The sequence below is a fragment of the Papaver somniferum genome, chromosome 7 (genome assembly GCF_003573695.1).
Source record: "Papaver somniferum cultivar HN1 chromosome 7, ASM357369v1, whole genome shotgun sequence".
NCBI classification, from domain to species: Eukaryota; Viridiplantae; Streptophyta; class Magnoliopsida; order Ranunculales; family Papaveraceae; genus Papaver; species Papaver somniferum.
The window spans coordinates 222,613,043-222,632,280 of NC_039364.1; positions in this window are offsets into that span (position 1 = coordinate 222,613,043).

The window sequence follows — 19,238 nt, forward strand, 5'->3', positions numbered from 1 at the left end:
CTCAGCAGACACATTAAATTCATGAGTTTCGAAACATTTTCTAATCATGTTCAACTCAGCGTTACACGGACTCATCGTCCCATAAAGTCAGCAACTGACTCCACAATCACGAGATTTTAATCGTGTCACATGGGGGGATATTAACTAGGGTTTTGGTCTGGTGGTCTATGGCACGTGTGTTCACCCACGATGAGAATGTGAGCAAGTCGTGCAATCAGTTGGAAGAGTCAGTAAAGTAGTGGGTGGAAGGTTAACCAAGTCTACGCACGATGAGTAATTGGTTTTAACATGATTTCCCCATTTCCCATTCTCTGATTCCAGCAACTGTCACACTTCATGGGATCATGGTGTTTTCAACTCCGGCATTATAAAATGTCCCTGAATCCTGATTGAAAAGACATAGGTTTTTCGAACAATCGAACAACATTCGCCAAAACGAGAAATTTCTCATCAATGTTCATACAGACAATCTTTCGTCTACACGAACTCACAGAAATTACTCTCAATTGAGCAAAATTCAATCATTCAGAGCATTTTCACGCTGAATTCACAACACACCTACAATCTCAGATCACCATTGATGTCACGCATTTCTCAGCTTCCCTCCTACATATCAACCCATCCTCTCTTGTGACCGAATTAATTCTTGAACGACCATTGTTCTTGGTTTAGGCCGGGGTCTTACAGATTGATCTCTCGAACTTAAATCACTCCCTTCTTGCAGTGCATTTGTGTGAGGTTCAACATTTCGCTCGGTTCAAGGAGTCTCCACACGGTCGACTCTTCAATTCCGTAAAAACCAGCAAATCGTTTTTCCCCACTCACAGATTTGCGACCATAATGGGAGATTAATCTCTCGGTTGCAATGTTACGATTTCACAAGATGGATGGTCTTAGGTCTGGGTTAGTTACAGGTTCCAACACAAACGACGCTAGTACTAGCAACAACAACAATGACAATCAGAATATCCCGGAAACGATTCCGGCCTCCAACACTGACGGTGGTGACATTACTCCTCCTCACGCTGAAGGTCATCCCCTGTTCGGTCGACACCCTGAAGAAGTCAGAGGAAATCCACCACCTACCATTGCTGATCTTATCAAAGTGCAGGAGACTCTCGCAAAGAATCAGACTGACATGTCTGCTACACAGAAGGAGTTGTGTAATTATCTCAAAACTCTTACTGATAAGATGACAAAGAAGATTCAAGAAAATGGAAAAGAGAAGGAGAAATCCTTAGAGGTTGCTGATCCTGAAGTAATCCCAATCCATACAGTGGATGATGATGAAACTGGCAAAGCTGCAGATTCATCAGCAAAGGAACCATCAAATTTCATTACTCGGGAAGACGTGGAGCGCCTTCTGGAGAACCGTGAAAAAGACAAGACATCACATGTCCATCGTCACCAACCTCCTTATCCTGCCGCTACGCAGAGGATTCCCCTTCCAAAAGGTTACATTTCTCCAACTTTCACTATGTATGACGGAACTAGCAATGCTCGAGAACATGTCTATCTTTTCCTCGAAGCCTTGGGAGAGCATGAACATAACCATGTTGTTCGCCTCAAGGAGTTTTCAAAATCCTTGAAAGGCAGAGAATACACCTGGTACAACAACATCGCACCGGGGACTGTCAACAATTGGGGAGAAATGATCAACGCCTTCTACAGGAAGTACTTTTTCGTTTCAGAGAAATTCACTCTCTCTGATCTTGGAAGAATGTTCCAGAGGGTCAGTGAGAATCCCAATGATTACGTGAAAATATTCATAGTCCAGGCCCTGGACTGTCATGACCCAAATGTCACAGAGCAGCAGCTGGTAGATTTGTGTATCAACGACATGCTCCCGGTCTACAGAGCTCTACTGGAGAATCTTCGATTCCAGACTTTCTCAGAACTTCACGAAGTCGCGAAGAGATCAGCAACCACTGCACCTGCTCTGTTAGAAAGATCAAAGTCCACAAAGACTGAGGAATCACGTGACACTCGAGGAAGCAGACGCCTGATCAATAAGCAGTACAACCTGCAGTCCTCTACAAACGTTGTTGCAGAAGGGAGCAAGCGCAAGGCTGAATCCCCGAACAAGCATGCTGCAGCTCCTCCAAAGACGCAAAATAAGGACAAACCAGAGACACAGGCTCTTATCCAACGCACAGATACTCCTGATGATGCACCTGATTTTCCTCTCCCCATTGGAGAAGTGCTCGAACTATTAGACGCCTGGATCCAAGATGGTGCAATCAAATTTCATACGTCAGGAGAGACCCAACTGAGGAAGACATGGAAAATCCTCGTTAATGTCGATTCCACAGGTTCTTCAATCACCCCACAAGTAGCTGCAAAGTTTTGAAACGCATATTCATAGAAAAGGTTGAGTCAGGAGAACTTAACCTTGGAGACGAAGGAGTACACAGAGATCCTCTTCCTGTCAGGACTTTCTCTATTTCTGAAGCACCAGTCAAGGAAGCAGTTCATTCATTGATAGAGCATGTTTGCGAATTGCTCTATCTATCAAAAGCACAAAGAAGAGACATGTTCACAGCTTTGAACCACATAGTGTCTGGGAAACGCCTACTGATTCCAGAAGTACCTCCTGAACCATCAGCCACCGATAAAGAAATGTATGACTGGGGACTTCTCACCACCGTGCATATTAAAGGAAATGAATTCAAAAGAGCGTTTTTTGATGTCGGCACTGCCGTCAACATCATCCCTTTGAAAACTCTCAGAGCTGCTGGAATTACTCGACAAGAGGCTACTCATGCTCCCATAACAATCAGAGACCACAAAGAAATCTCCAGAGATGCATACGGCTTCATCATTCTCAAAGTCACGGAGAATTTGGCCTGCACTGAGACCGAGTTTTACATAATTCGAGAAAATCCTGGATATGACATGATCCTTGGAAGAACTTGGATTCATGCTGGAAGGGTAACTTCAAAGCTTTCAACACACTCTGTCGCCGACAAAGACTCCAAGTCAGAAGAAGAAGTAGAGGACGCCCCACCGTTTGAGCATCTGGAGGAAGTAAAAACCTTGATGGGACTTAAGCTGGGAAAAATCCACATAGCTTTGTCAAGAGGTTTCGAGCTCAGGCAAGTCTTATTCCTCTTCATGCTCCAATATTACCAATGTTCAAATATGATGCTTTGATTCAAGGACTTCTCCCTACAAACGGTCTAGAAATTACCAAAAGTTATGAATAGACAACTTCACCCCGCCAATATTATACCCAATGGTTGGGTTCAGAGCTTCTCCAAGTCGGTCATTCTATCAAGAAGTTTATTGCTGAAAACCTGGCTAAGCACGACAGACAGTATACTAGGTACTCTCCTCTACATGAGTGCCCATACGTGCCACAACCATGGAATCATCAAAAGATATTCAAGGCGCGAACTACAAAGCCGAACAAATTCGAGGAAGGGAATTTGGTTCTCAAGGCGGCTAAACGAGATCTCCACTCCGCAAGGAGATCCAATTGGGAAGGACCATTTATGGTTGCTAAATCCGTAACTGGAGGATACTACAAATTGGTCAACACGGATGGCAGAACCCTACCAGTAATTCACGAGAATTGGCTTAAGACGTTTGTCTGAAATTATTGGGTATTTGAGGTACTGAGCGTTTGAGCACTCATGATGTCTGGATTTGGCATTTAGGATTTTCTTTCATTGTATTTCAATTCCTCCAAAACGTTTGCAATACTTGCAATCAGTATTTGAATTCAGCAATTTATCAAAAATTCAGTTCACTTTACTTAAAGGAAAATCTCAATCAAATCAAAAGAAAATCCTTAACCATCTAGCAATCCAAAACCAGCTATATCAAAACCCAAATGAAAACCTCACATCTCTCAGAAGTTCAGAAATTCATGGGATTATGGAAAGGAAACTAAAGAAAACCATCGAAGAAAGATTTCTGCTCCTCTGCCTCCTCCAAGACTTTCAGAGCCGCCTTTTCCACCTCCAGCTTTGGTTAGATCGCAACTTCATTCATCTTCTTCAACACGACATCACTGGTAGGGAAGGGAACATCCCCTTTACTGCTTTCCTGATAACTTCAAGTCTTTGACGGAGCCACTTCAGATTGAAGCCAAGATCTTCAGCATTCTTCAAGTTGTATTCCCAATCAAAGAGTACATCTTGAGTAACAACATTTCTGGCAGTAATCCGGATATCATCTATGACACGCAAGATAGCCTCCACTTGTTTCGTCAGAAAATAACTGCGTTCTGGATCCCGAGTGACAACAATGTGTCCATACATTTCCCACAGTTCCTTGTACATAGCAGCATATCCGATAGGAACGCTAAATCCTCCAACAAGCTGGTGATACGGGAGTAACTCACCAAATTGAGGATCAAAGGAAATCCCTGCAGTCGGATACTCATGCACTATCATCTGGTTCTCAACTACTGGAGCAGCATCGGTGATCATAGAGACAATTTCAGAAGAAGTAGCTTCCGCTATTTCGGGTTCGGGTTCCACCGTCTGAGGCACAATTAGAGTTTCTTCCACCTCCACGGCATCAACGACCAGCTTCATCATCTTGAGGCACGAATATGGAAGTCTTGTCACCGAAAACTCCTGGATTTCCCAAACCATCATTACTGGATTCATAATTCCCAATTTCGTTGTTCCGCACCTAATGAATTACATGGGATTAGAATGATTCAAGGATGGAAATCCAATACGATTATAAAATTAAGAAAGTAAGTGAACTAACATCATCTAAGTTCCTTATCATGCATCTAATACGTGTACAAGTAGCATCAAAGTCATGAAACACGTTTTCAAAGAAACTCAGCTGAAGAAATTTTACACTGCCCTGTGTTCAATGACGAACTGGGAGCAATTGGTATGGAGTCTAGAGTTGGGTCATATACCATTCTCTTCGTATGGAAGTCCTCTACAACATGTCAAAATTTCATGGCAATTGGGCGAACGAGCTAGGATCTGTGGTCAAAACATCGGGCAACATGCAATCTGAAAAAGTTCTGAAAGTCTCCTGGAAGTTTACTATTTCGTCTTTTTCAGGCCCTAAACGTGCTCAAAACTTAAAAATCTTCTTAAAAGCTTGGAAATTTCCTGGGCTTGAGGATACATATGCAGATATTGAAAATCCGACTCCAGATGAAGATTTTACGGCGTTTTTGGTAAAAAACTGGGTTCTGAATTTTCTGACGACGAAGTTCGACCAAGTTTTTCATATATACACATAGATTCTCATTCATTCATTCACAAATCAGCACTTTCATACTTCTATGAAGAGGGTACAGGGTATATACTTACTTTGGAGGTCTCCGAAGTACTCGAGGAATTATGATCGTCCGTATTAACGACAAGGGGTTCATTACTTCTATTTGGCTCCGAATCTTTGGAAGCGCCTTCATCTATATTCTCAGAGGAAGGTCGAACATCAGCACTTTCCGCCTCCATGATGACATCCTCCTGGACATATTATCAAGTAATTAGCATCTTCACATGAAACTTTTATGTCCGATGGTAAAGGAAATTACTCACGGCGACTTCTTCTTCAACGCTCAAATCAGAAGTCGTCTGCCAGCAGCAGAGAATCGAAGACCGTCAATACTAGACGGAGCAAAGTCCTGTAACCAAATAACAAATATTGGTTTTGAGATCCTGATAATGCGGATGGAAGAAGTCACAGCGGAAAAATAAACAACTCACCAAAAAGGCGACTGGGGACTTTATGGTGTTGGGCAAAACTTGCAATTCTTGCTCCTGCCTTCTCCACCGTGGGAATTGCCTCCGTCTGAGAAATTCACTTCAATTCGAGGTCTCACAGCACGACCCTCCTGCAAAAGAAATTGATGTAGTAATTAAAGACGATTATACGAGTTGTATGAGGAATATGCAAAAGAATACATACCGGTGAACCTCCTGGAGATGTCTTTCGTTTGTCACCACCAGAAATATTCCTTAGTCTGGGACGAGAGGCACTCATCTCAGAAGAAGGGGGATCCTTCACTAAAGGTTGGGAGGCCGTCACATAATCATTAAGACGCTCAAGCTGCTGATCCCAGAATTCCATGTAACCTGGAGTCACGTACGTGGTTCGATCAATACAAGGGAACCAATAGGATCCCTTCATCATGTGTGTGATCTAAACAAGTCTTAAGTTGTTCCACTGATGGTCTTCTCCTTCTGAAGGTTGGAACACATTGGTCCATACCCATCTGACGGGCGGTTCTGTCAATATTATACTCCTCCACCGAAAAATCTCCATACGTGCTGATATTATGTGACCGGGAGTACAACTCAGCATGAAAGATCTTTCGCCATCACTCAAATCAGCACCGGATTTCAAATACTTACTTTCTCCAGCATTGAAAGTCTTCAATTGAGAAACGTGAGGAGGAACCACCACCCAAGGACGGAAGTTGAACTCAGACTCGTCATCTAATACGTCGATGAAGCGTGTCTTGGACTGAATTTGCTTCGTAGACCAGCGCATAATCCTAGCGTTGTCTTTCTCATGGAAGATACGTCGAGCATCAGCAGAGTTCAGACTTTGTAAGACACTACGGGGAATGGGTGCATAGTTTCCGAAACGCTCCCACATCAGAGCTTGGAGGAACATCGTATTGGCGTAGCATTCAATCTTCATGAAGCCGTTCGAAACACTGGAGTCTACGACTAAAGAGTCCAGGTTAGAATATAAAGAACCCAAGAATAAGCTACGAGCGGAAGTTGTTCACCTTGAGCCAATTTAATAGCGAAAGGAATTACAAACGGCTTCAACAAGGTACCAGCATCTTCAAACACATCTCTGGACAGCCATAAGCACAAGAAAGCAGCAATAGACAACATACCGTCGGGTTCATCAAGAGGGGCGTCTCGTGGCCACCAATGTGTCAACCAATGAGCGTAACAACCTTTACCAAAAACCTTGTTGATTCTCTCCATCTCAGTGTTAAAGTTTTGGAAACTGCTTTCTCTTCCGCTCCAAAGTTCTTCAGGAAAGTTACCTGTAATTGGAAGATGCAAAAGCAACTACATCTTCCAAGGTAATAGTGAACTCTCCCCAGCTGCATATAAACGTATGAGTTGGGATGCACCAGCGAGCAAGAAGAGCTACAATACCTCGTGTCATGAAAGATATACAAATCTCCAGATGTTTGAACGCCCTGGTAATTTGTGCTCTATCCAGCATAGCTCTAACACGAGGAAATCCCAGCATGTGTCTAGACCATCCCGAGAACTTCTCTAAAGGGCGTCGAGAAAGCTTGAATTCAATCATTGAAGCCTGGAATAATCCTCGTTCAAGACAGAACCGAATAGCAGCACGAGGAGTCACCAATTTCTTTTGAGTGACCGTCCTGGGATTGATCAGAAGGCGATATACCGGGGACTTGAGACGATTTTCGGGCTCCTGAACCTCAAAGAAAGCGTCATCTATGTTTGGGACATTCTTGACTCCAGGTGTTTCGTCTTCCTCACCAACGGAAGTCTCATCCGTGCATGTTTCCTCTATGGAGATATCATCATCTGCACACCTTTCATCTCTGGAAGCGTCATTGGCTGGAGAATCAGACATCCTCGCAAAGCTGCTGTGAAATCCACACAATGTTTCAGTCATCCGCGAATTCAATAAGATGATGGAATCATGCAAATTAAAACGCCGGTGTCTACAAACGGTAAATCTTGAACTCTTACCTCTTTCAATTTCACTAACAATAGTGGTTGCAATACAAGAGTTAACACACGAAATCAATTCGTTCCTTGAAACCTGCAATAACGAACAACACTTCATTAGTTCATGGAAAATGATTTTCTCATAAAATCATGTACATAATTTTCATAATGTGAACATTCACACAACTGAACTATGATATTTACAATAAGACATGACTTCATCATAAATAAGTTGTAGTTTGAAGGTTACTCAAAACCCATGTCTTGATTTTACAAAAAATAATTAATGCAATTTGTTCATATAAATTTTCAGAATTTATCTAATAAGAACAAATCCATGTGAATAAAATATGTCATCATGTTTCACATAAAATATGTCACGGCTACATATATATAAAAAAATCTATTTTCCTTCGTATTAGCGTTTTATTAAAAACGAAGGTTTATGCTAGTTTTGTGAAAGCTCACACCTATTGTGATAAAATACTAATTCTCATGAAAGCTCATAAATAAAGTTTTATCACTGGACATAAGTTCACATACATAAAAATATATCTATTTTCCTCGAATGAGCATCTTTCTAAAACGGGTTTATTTCGGTTTTGTGAAAGCTCACATCTATTAAGGTAAAATCTTGGTTCACATGAAAGCTCATACACTAAGTTTTATCACTGGACCTAAGTCCATATATAAAAAAAATCTCCATAAATCAGGGGTTTTTATTAGTTTTCAAAACTAACGATCGAACGAACATACGTTTGATAAAACAAGGGTTTTTCTACAAAACTCACGTCAACATATACACATGTATAGAATTTTAACATGATGGAAGCATGAACAACTCATGAAATCAGCAGCAAAATAAAAAAAAAATTACCGGACGTTACCGGCCGGAATCGGCCGGACGGTGAACGGACGGCGCCGGCGGTGGAATTCCGGCGAACTTCTCCTGCTGCTCTGATGCTCGGACGTGAATGGGAGGAAGATGAAGATGGTGGTCGGTTGTGGGAAGAAATAAAAAAAAAAGGATTAATTCCTTTTATACCTAATTTTATTTCCAAAACCTAATTCCATAAGGATTTCCTTTTGGGCCCGACCCGTGAATCCTAAACCAACCAAGGTTCCACCATCGAACCAGCGGTTCTACACGGTTTTATGTTCACTGGATGACGCTCTATTATGCCACAGAGGTTCCGCTCAAACCATGGTTTGCTCATTCAGTCGAAATCCGGTAATATCTTATCTTATGACTAAGTTCAATTACTTTTTTTATACCTGGAAAATCACCATTAAATGCTGACTGAGGAACATGATGGTTCCTCACTAAGCAGGGGACTTAATGTAGATGGTGGATTTTCGACAAAGGGTAGAATTGTAAAACTATACTCCAGATTCGGCAACCGGATGAGTATGAGACTCATGTCTCTCATTAAAGCATGAAAGCTCATGTCATAAATCTCTGACTGAGAAGGCTGTCTCTCAGAGTAGTGTAGATGTGTAGTCTCTCAGCTGAGGCCACGACACATCTCATGAATACTGAGCAATTTCAGTAATTACTCCGGATCCGGCAATCGGATGAGTATCGAGACTCATGTCTCTGTGCATGAAAGCTCATGCCACCTCTGATGGAGAAAGTCTCTCAGAGAAGATGAAGATGTGCAGTATCTCAGCTGAGGCCACGACACATCTCATACTGTATAGAATCGAAAGATTGGGCGGCTCCTAGACACATGTCTGCTAGTATAGAGCGACAACGTCTTCGGGATGTAACCAGATTTTCCCCGACTATGCAAGAGGAATATGACACTCCAGCAAGTTCATATTGCTCAACCCTCAGATAATTAATGCTCCTAGACAGGAAGCCCTTCTAGTATAGAGCCAACAATAATTATCTTAAATCGTCTGAATATCCAGCAATATTCTACGAGCCATCGTCTGAATATCCAGCAATATTCTACGAGTTTTCAATTAATCGCCTGAATATTCAGCAATATTCTACGATTCCTCGTTATATTTCGTTACTTTAATCTGTGGTTCTTCCCAACAGAATTCCACAGGTTAGTAATAAATATTCAACGGAACAGGCATCTGAGCATCGAATAAGCCCTGACAAAAATGGTGCAAGTGTAATTAGCAGATAATGCATAGACCAGCATTTTGAATGCGCGAAAGAGCATTTCAAAAATACGAACGAACGAGGAACCTTTGCAAAATAGGAAGGGAAAATAATAATAATAAAATATTAAACAAAAGCGCTAGGGGACTATGCTCACCAGCCGGCCAGTCATGCCGTGACTAGTCCCGCGCCCAATTTTATATTTTACCATTTTTTTACTATTTTCACGATCTCATGAAAATCCTCTCGTTCGAGCAAATTTCCTTTATTTCAAAGAAATTATCTAAATCACATGATTTTATCAAAAATAATAAAATTAGGGAAAGGTGTCGTCGGACCGAGCACCAGCCGGCCATGCCTTGGCCGTGGCCGGTCCCACACCTCACGTCTCCATTATTTTATTATTTCTCTCAAATTATGAAAATTCCTTGATTTTATGAATTTTACCTAAAATCATGAAAATTACCTAATTTCATGTATTTTTATCTAAATCACATGATTTTATCAAAAAATAATAAAATTAGGGAAAGGTGTCGTGGGACCGCCGGCCGGCCGGTCATGCCTTGGTCGTGGCCGGTCCCACACCTCACGTCCCATTATTTTATTATTCCTTCTCAAATTATGAAAATTCCTTGATTTTATGAATTTTCCTTAAAATTACCTAATTTCATGTATTTTCTCTAAAATCATGGAAAATTAGGAAAACTTGTGGGACCGGGCTCTAGCCGGCCGGCCGGCCATGCCCTAGCCGGTCCCACACGCCCATCATTTTATTATTATTTGGTGTTTGGGTTCCTGATTTCATGAAAACTCCCTGATTTCAACAAATCCCTTTGATTTTATGAAAAAGTATCTAAAATCGTCAAAATTACATAAAATTGGGAAGAGTGCCTTTGGGCCCGCGCCTATTGGCCGGCCGGCCATGCCACGACCATCGCCGGTCCCACACTCCCATTCCCTATTTTATATTTTAATTTTACGTCTTTCATCTCATGGAAGTTCCCTAATGTCTCCAAACTCTCCAGTTTCATGGAATTTCCCTTAAATCAGAGAAAAATACATAAAATCACATAAAACTGGGAAAAGCATGTGGGACCGCGTGTCAGCCGGCCGGCCATGCCATAGCCGTGGCCGGTCCCAAACTTTGTGATCTTGTTTATTTATTATTTTCATCATCTCTTGTATTTTTGCCGGTTTCAGCAAAACCATGGATTTTGCATATTTTCTCCAAATGTTGCTCAAACGTGCATCAGAAAATATCAAAATTCTCAGGACTGAAGCACGGACACTGTGGTGACACGGGCACATCCCCTTGACCAACCAAGGGCGACCCTGAGGCTTGCAAACAGCTGGTCCCGCATGTTTTAATGATTTTAACCTAATTTGCTCAGTTGCTCATATTAGGTTCGAACTCTTTCCAAACAATTGGAAGTTCGCTCAAACGACCATCTACTGGTCCCACGACCATCAAGAGCCGGTCTAGTGACCTCTTCATCCTCCCCTCATATTTTCTACATCAGGTTTTATGATTTGTTGCTCGCACGAGAATTATTTCAGTAAATGATTAAACCAGCATTTAATCATTCTTTCACCAACTAGTCCTCAAGAGACTTTGGTACTTTTTGCTCATTCGAGCATCTGGGCGTTATATGGTGAACTCGTCATCCCATGTATCCGGTCCCGTGTTGATTTGCAATAAATCATCATTTCGGTAAAATTAGGGTTTTGAATCCAGAGCTCTGCAGAAACGTGATTCTGTGTAGATTCAAACACTCTGATAATTTTATGTTGATTCCATGATTGATATTCATATTTATTTTGCTCGACTCAACAGTCAGTAACTTAAATTAACATTTTATTTGGTACAGCTACCAACAATTCATCAAAAGAACAATATTTGTTCAAACTAGCAATATTTGCTCGAACTAGCAATATTTGCTCGAACTAGCAATATTTGCTCGAACCGGAAATATTTACTCAATTAGCAATATTCTCTCAGACTAGCAATATTTGCTCAAATCAAAGAAGATTGGTTCAACTATCAATATTCAACAATTTAGCAACACAGTTTTGCTCGTCTTAGGTTATAATGATACCTCGTATCAGCAGACACATTAAATTCATGAGTTTCGAAACATTTGCTAATCATGTTCAACTCAGCGCTACATGGACTCATCTTCCCATAAAGTCAGCAACTGACTCCACAATCACGAGATTTCAATCGTGTCACATGGGGGGATATTAAGTAGGGTTTTGGACTGGCGGTCTACGGCACGTGTGTTCACCCACGATGAGAATGTGAACAAGTCGTGCAATCAGTTGGAAGAGTCAGCAAAGTAGTGGGTGGAAGGTTAACCAAGTCTCCGCACGATGAGTAATTGGTTTTAACATGATTTCCCCATTTCTCATTCTCTGATTCCAGCAACTGTCACACTTCATGGGATCATGGTGTTTTCAACTCCAGCATTATAAAATGTCCCTGAATCCTGATTGAAAAGACAGAGGTTTTTCGAACAATTGAACAAAATTCGCCAAAACGAGCAATTTCTCATCAAAGTTCATACAGACAATCTTTCTTCTACACGAACTCACAGAAATTACTCTCAATTGAGCAAAATTCAATCATTCAGAGCATTTTCACGCTGAATTCACAACACACCTAAAATCTCAGATCACCATTGATCTCACACATTTCTCAGCTTCCCTCCTACAGATTAACCCATCCTCTCTTGTGACCGAATTGACTCTGGAACGGCCATTGTTCTTGGTTTAGGCCGGGGTCTTACAGATTGATCTCTCGAACTTAAAGCACTCTTTTCTTGCAGTGTATCTGTGTGAGGTTCAACATTTCGCTCAGTTCTAGGAGTCTCCACACGGTCGACTCTTCAATTCCGTAAAAACCAGCAAATCGTTTTTCCCCACCCACAAGTCTCTATGTCCGTACATGGCTAGGGAAGATATAATTATTATGTTGAGACATATCGCATAAATTGTCCTCTTTTTTCGTTACTGGTCTAGGGAATAATTTTTGTTGATGATTATTTTCTCACGAAAATCTTGTATGTTAGTGCCTTTAACATTAAGATCGTTATTTTCAACGTCTTTGTTCGTAATTGGCGAGAATAGAGAAAATATTGGATACAAAATTACTTATTTCATAACTGGCGAATAAATTGGCTAATGTCCAAGAAAATCCTTCTCCTTTAACCAGAGTAAGGATCATGTTGTTCTTTCGGGAATGACATAAGATAGGGGAGAGTTCATTTGAACTTGTATTTAAATGTCATATCTTTGTGGGGTGTGAAATTGTCGGAGATGCTTGTATTTATATATCTCTGTTAGAACATAGCTCGGTTGAATTCACCAAGTGTTGGTATGTCAAGTTTGGTTGTCATATTTTAGTACCAAAACTCATCTAGTGTCGCTTTATTAAATGCTAGAGCCGACTTCGTTTAGGTTAGACTAGAAAGTGTAGGAATGCTGAGACATACAAGTATTACTCCGAAGACCTGAAGAATGAGAGTATCGACTACAACGACGACATCATCCTTCCACTTGAGGTTAGTAATATTGACCGGAACTTGTTTCATTGCTAACGTATCTTTCAAGTCGTGCTATATTGAAAACATAACATGCGAAGCTGTATATACTATACATATTGTACATGTTAGAGCACAGTTCGGTCAACCTCGCATGTGTTGCTATCTCAAGCATGTTTGTCAATGTTAGTGATCAAAACTATGAGTCTTGATTTCTAGCCTGCATAGCTAAGTCTCGGACTAGGATAGGTAAAGTGTAGTTAAGCTCAAGGACTTCATGGCGATTCATCATACAACGACGAAGATTTATACAAGGAACCGTGGAACTTCATCAACAAAAAGGTATGTGGAGACTTGAACTTATCTATCACTCAAAAGTCTATCTATTCTATATCCTACTTCTTATGAGACAAAAGTCATATGCTATATAGACTAGATCATACACACTTGACATTTCAAGCTGAGCATTCATTGCTTATCTTTTATCTCGAAATCGTGTGTTGGTAAAGCGTTTCGCTTTAATCAGGTTTATCTTCACCTAGTGACGAAAGTCATGAAAGTTTCAGTCACTTTGAGAATTGCTCTGACGTGAATCGTTCTGTGAATAACGGCTACATAGCGTCCTCTGAGAATGTCTCAATGATTGAAATGAGAGTTTAGATTACATAACCATGTATTCCTTGAACCGAAGTTTTCGAACTTTGTTGATCAAGAGAAATCGGGATGATTGTGGAATTGGCTTGCCAAGTCCGCGAACTGTCGGAAGTTCTCGACCGAGAATTTCTGCTGGATTTTCCAAAACTCGTTTGTGTGCTTAGTCCACGAACTCAGTCCGCGAACCCAGTCCGCGAACTGGCGGAAGTTCTCGAACCGAGAATTTTTGCTGAGTTTGGAAAACTCAACCGATTAACTTAAGTCCGCGAACTTGTTTGTGAACTTAAGAGGTTATGATCTAAAGATGTGCTCTGAACAAGAAAAATTAAATTACTAAGGAATGCTTTATGCAAACCGTGGCTATATTGTTCATGAGCCGATTCAATCGAATCATCTTTTTTTCAATTGTGTCTTATGTAGTTACATAAGATCTCATACCAATTGAACAACTATATAACTAGTTCATTTGAGTCAATTGAACTAGTTATGGTGAAGAAGAACAAGGTTAATATGAAATGCTCATATGGTTGACCTTTTGGGTTACTATGTTGAACCAACATGAACGTACACGTTTGGGCATGGTTTTCACGGACCCAGTAAACGTTTACCCAAGTGTGTGTGACAAGCTAAGATTTCGATATTACGGTTGAGAAATAATAGCTTGAATCTAAATCAGGTTTTCATCTAACGGTGAATAAGGATTTCTTTGTACCTAAGGCAAAACCATGTTTATTATCAAGTCTGTGATTTTGGGTTACAACAACTCTTGGTTGTGGGTGATATCAGCTAAGGGAATCAAGTGCGCATTATCCTGCTGGGATCAGAGGCGTAGGAGTACAAATGTACCTTGTATCAGTGGGAGTTTGATAGGGGTTCAACTATAGTCCAGTTTGAAGTTAGCTTGGAGTAGGCTAGTGTCTGTAGCGGCTTAATACAGTGTGTATTCAGTCTGGACTAGGTCCCGCGGTTTTTCTGCAATTGCGGTTTCCTCGTTAATAAAATTTCTGGTGTCTGTGTTATTTCTTTTCCGCATTATATTTTATATAATTGAAATAATACAGGTTGTGCATTCGTGATCACCAATTGGAAATCCAACCTTTGGTTGTTGATTGATATTGATTGATCCTTGGGCATTGGTCTTTGGTACCGTCCAAGTTATTTCTCTTTGATAAAGACTCGCAGGTTTCTATTTTCTTAAGTAAAGATCAAATCGAGAGATTGAGATAATAACTCCTTGAGATACTTTTTATCTAGATTGAGTCTGACTGTCTAGTTAATTCTCTAGCAAAGTATTTCGGAGGTAGTCCATACAGATTGCTAAGTGAAATATTGGGTGGTTTTGTTAGACCCTCGATTTTTCAGTATATAATACTCTAGTGATGAGACATGATCATAATAGTATGGACATAGTATTAAATAATTAGATTACGAAGTATAACGCTTATGTTTTGAACTTCGTAGATATGACATCGATATAATCTTGTATATAGTTTTATAATTATGTGTATGGGTTAATAGTGAAGATTTAATACTATGAAACAATTTTTTACATTTTTTTAAAGGAAGTACGTTCATGAACTTGTTTCATGAGTCGAAATAGAAATCAATAGGCTTATTGGACTGTCTATTCATTGCATATTGTTTGGATAACAAATATGTGTGAGTTGGTAGAACCGATCTTAACTTAGGTTATGTATCTTGGTATAACCGATCACAATACCTAGAATTATGATTTGGTATGACTGGTTCTGGAAATTGGTGTAACCGATCCTAAGTAATCACCATGAGATGGTATGATCGATCCTTATAATTGGTGTGACCGATTCTGGTAATTGGTGTGACCGATCATAAGTGGTTGTGTGACCGATCCTAGTGACTAGTATGACCGATCACAAGTATGTACCATATTTAGGTAGCACCGATCCGAACCCATGTATGTGAGTTGGTAGGACCGATCACAACTAACCATTGTGACTTGGTATGACCAATCACATAGTAGTCTTGGAAGTCTGGTAGAACCAATTCTAAACTTGTTTGGGAGTGTGGTAGAACCAATTCCTATATGCAAATCCATGTAGATTTGGAATAAGGATTTGCAGTGTAAAGATGTCAACATATTTTGAACATGTGCAGTAACTCTTATCATTTATTGTTCAAAGATATTCCCTGGTACTCAAGGTGATCCTGTGCTGAAATAAATTGAGAATCTTTTAATTAAGGTTTTTGCTTTTATATGCTTTAATTACCAACAATTAATGCATATCTCTAGAGAATAAAAATTAGTAATGTGCATTTACAATTGGAGATTTTCTATGAAAGATTTCGAAATGTTGGACCAACATTTATTGGAATTAGGAAAACCAAAGTTGGGTATTCATTGCATATCTTGAGAATATTTCCGGTTTTGGAAATTCCTTGGTGCCCAAACATCCTTGGTCTATAAATACCTAAGTTTGCATTTCTAGCAAACTATCCTAAGAGCCGGGAAAACTTCATTACTTGTTGTTTCTGGTAGAGCCGTCTATTCGGAGAGGAAAGTAACCTAATTAGGTGAAATCTCTTACGACCGCTCGTTTAAAGATTTCTGTGTGATCAAGAAGCACTACGAGTACCATTGGTGGGAACTAAATAATTGCAGTGTTATTAGTTTTCGATTTATTATATTGACTAACGGTTGATGAAACTTTGATTGTACCTAATTTTTTTATTCTTGAGAATCTTGTCTTCTGATATATAAGATTCACTAATACTAAATCAAAGTATCGACGAGATATTTATAACTGTTGTTAGATCTAAATACATCTTGTGATAATCCATCGTTAACAGACTCCGTTCTATATGTGATTGATCACAAGAGGATTCAAGTGTTGTTGTGCAGGTATTTGAAGGTAATAGAAGATTTGAAGACGAAGAATAATTCTTATTTTCGTATCTTGTGGATTTAGAGCACAAACCTAGATCGGATGGAATCCAACTAGAATCAGTTCTCTTTGATAGATTTGATTGATTAGTTTTGTGAGACCGACATTCTCCATAGTTTCTCTTTGAGATCTATATTTATTGAATGCGAATCTAGACTTGACTATTTTTGTATCTATTGGATAGATTGATCTAATCAGACAAAGGAGCTTATTAGATTAAACATAAGAGCCTCTGTCAACGACTCATCTTATCTTTAGCAAGATTGATTAGAGTGGTTACCAAACAGATTCTTCCTTTGAGGTTTGGAATACGATCCAAAGGACTTGTTATTCACGTGTGTGATTCTAGAAGTCGAAGGCGCAGGGATACTGAGGTAACTAAGTAGCTAGGGGTAGTCTGCTTGGTCTCAACTATACGAAGTTGGTATTAGATTTTGTATAATGTCTTAATTCTGAGAGTATTCAAAACTGGACTAGCTCCCGGGTTTTTTTCGCATTTGCAGTTTCCTCGTTAACAAAATCTTGTTGTTTCTTTTACTTTGTTTTCTGCATTATAATTATTATTATAATTTAGTAAAATACACAAGTACGTTAACTCTATAATGCTTGAAATTGATCCTATAGAGTTTCGGATATTTACGAACCTATTATCAAGTACACACTTGTCGTTGTATCGTATCGATCTTGTATCCATAGTCAATCACACAAGTGATCTTGTTGTTGTATTGTCTCGATCTCGTATCGATAGATGATCACACGAAGTGTGAACCAAATTTTCATATTGTCTCGACTCTGTCCATAAACGATCACATTCGGAAGAGGACTTATAGGTTGATAAATAAAACATTGTAGTGTATTTCGGTACCCTCTTATTTTCAATCTCCTTGATGAAGACGCCGAGTTTTCTTGGTGAAATCGTCTAAACTAAAAGTTGTTATGTGTTCTCTAGTTTTCACTTTCTTTTGTTTTAAGTCATTATGATCCCTGTTTATGGCTTTTGTTTTAACATATGGCTTTTCGGAGCATTATGTAATGGGGAGTGGATTATGAACTACAAGTTTTACTTATTTTGCAAAAGAAGTATGTATTGACTAAGGGGGAGAACATATCACCATAGTATTTCTCCAAAATTTTGGTGCAATTGAACATTGAGGAAGGTGCAATGCTATGTTTTTGTATAACAATCATTGAGTAGATTGATTTTTCATTCTAACAAAGCTCTTTTTGGAGTATTCTTATAAGTTGTTATCATTACGGATCTTCAATAACAAAGGTGTTGAACGAACACATGCGAAACCCTAGAATATTTTGAAGTACGAAAAATTCAAGAACTTGTTGAAGATCCAAGGAAATCAAGCATAGTGGATTTTGAGCTGAAACATCATTTTATTTTGAATCCATATGTATATATTGAATAGTTTTGTCACTAAAATTGATAAAGACAGGGGGGGAGGATTGTTAGAGCACTGCACAGTTGAACCCATAAGTTTTGTTATCTCAAGCTTGTTGTCAATATTTTTCAATCAAAACCATAGCTTGATTTCTAGTCTACTAAGTCAAGTCTCAGACTCGGCATAGAAGTTGGTAGTTGACTATCAGACATCAATCTCGAAGACTGAAGATCGACGAAGATATTGGAGAACTTGATCAACAAGGTATCTGAAGACTATACCATTCTATTTACTCACATACATCACCATTTTATTTATATGAGACTATGTCGTATGACTTCTAGTATATTTATTGCAAAGAAGAAATTCCGAGTCAAGCTTGTCTTGTTAAACATCTCGAAATATGATTCAAGCATTCAATATTCAAAGGTCCTTAACAGTATTAGTTCGAAAAAAATTATTGATCAAAACTTAATTTGTGGATTATTTGAAAATTGCCCAAGCAATGATTTTATCATTTAGGAATGTTGCAAACATCAAAGAGAGAGAAATTTAGAACTTTTGTTATTTCGACTCAGGGTAGGTTAGTGAACCATCTTGCAAACCACAAATATTTGAGTTTCTGAAATACAGGAAGGTTGGTGAACCAGTTCGCAAGTTGCAAGTTCAAAACGAGACAGTTCGCGAACCTGGTTCACGAACCGTGGCGATCTGAATATTTTTATATTTATAAAAAAGGTTAACAATTAGCGAACTCAGTTCACGAACTGTGGTCATCTGAGTTGACGAGTCGCGGTAGGGTTAGCGAACCCGGTTCACGGACCATTTCACCCCGAAAAAACGGGGGTACAACAACCACACCCAATATTTCGCTTAGCAATCTGTATGGAAAAACTCCAATAAACTTTGTAGATCAACTAGACAGTCAGACTCAATCTAGATAAAAAATTATATCAAAG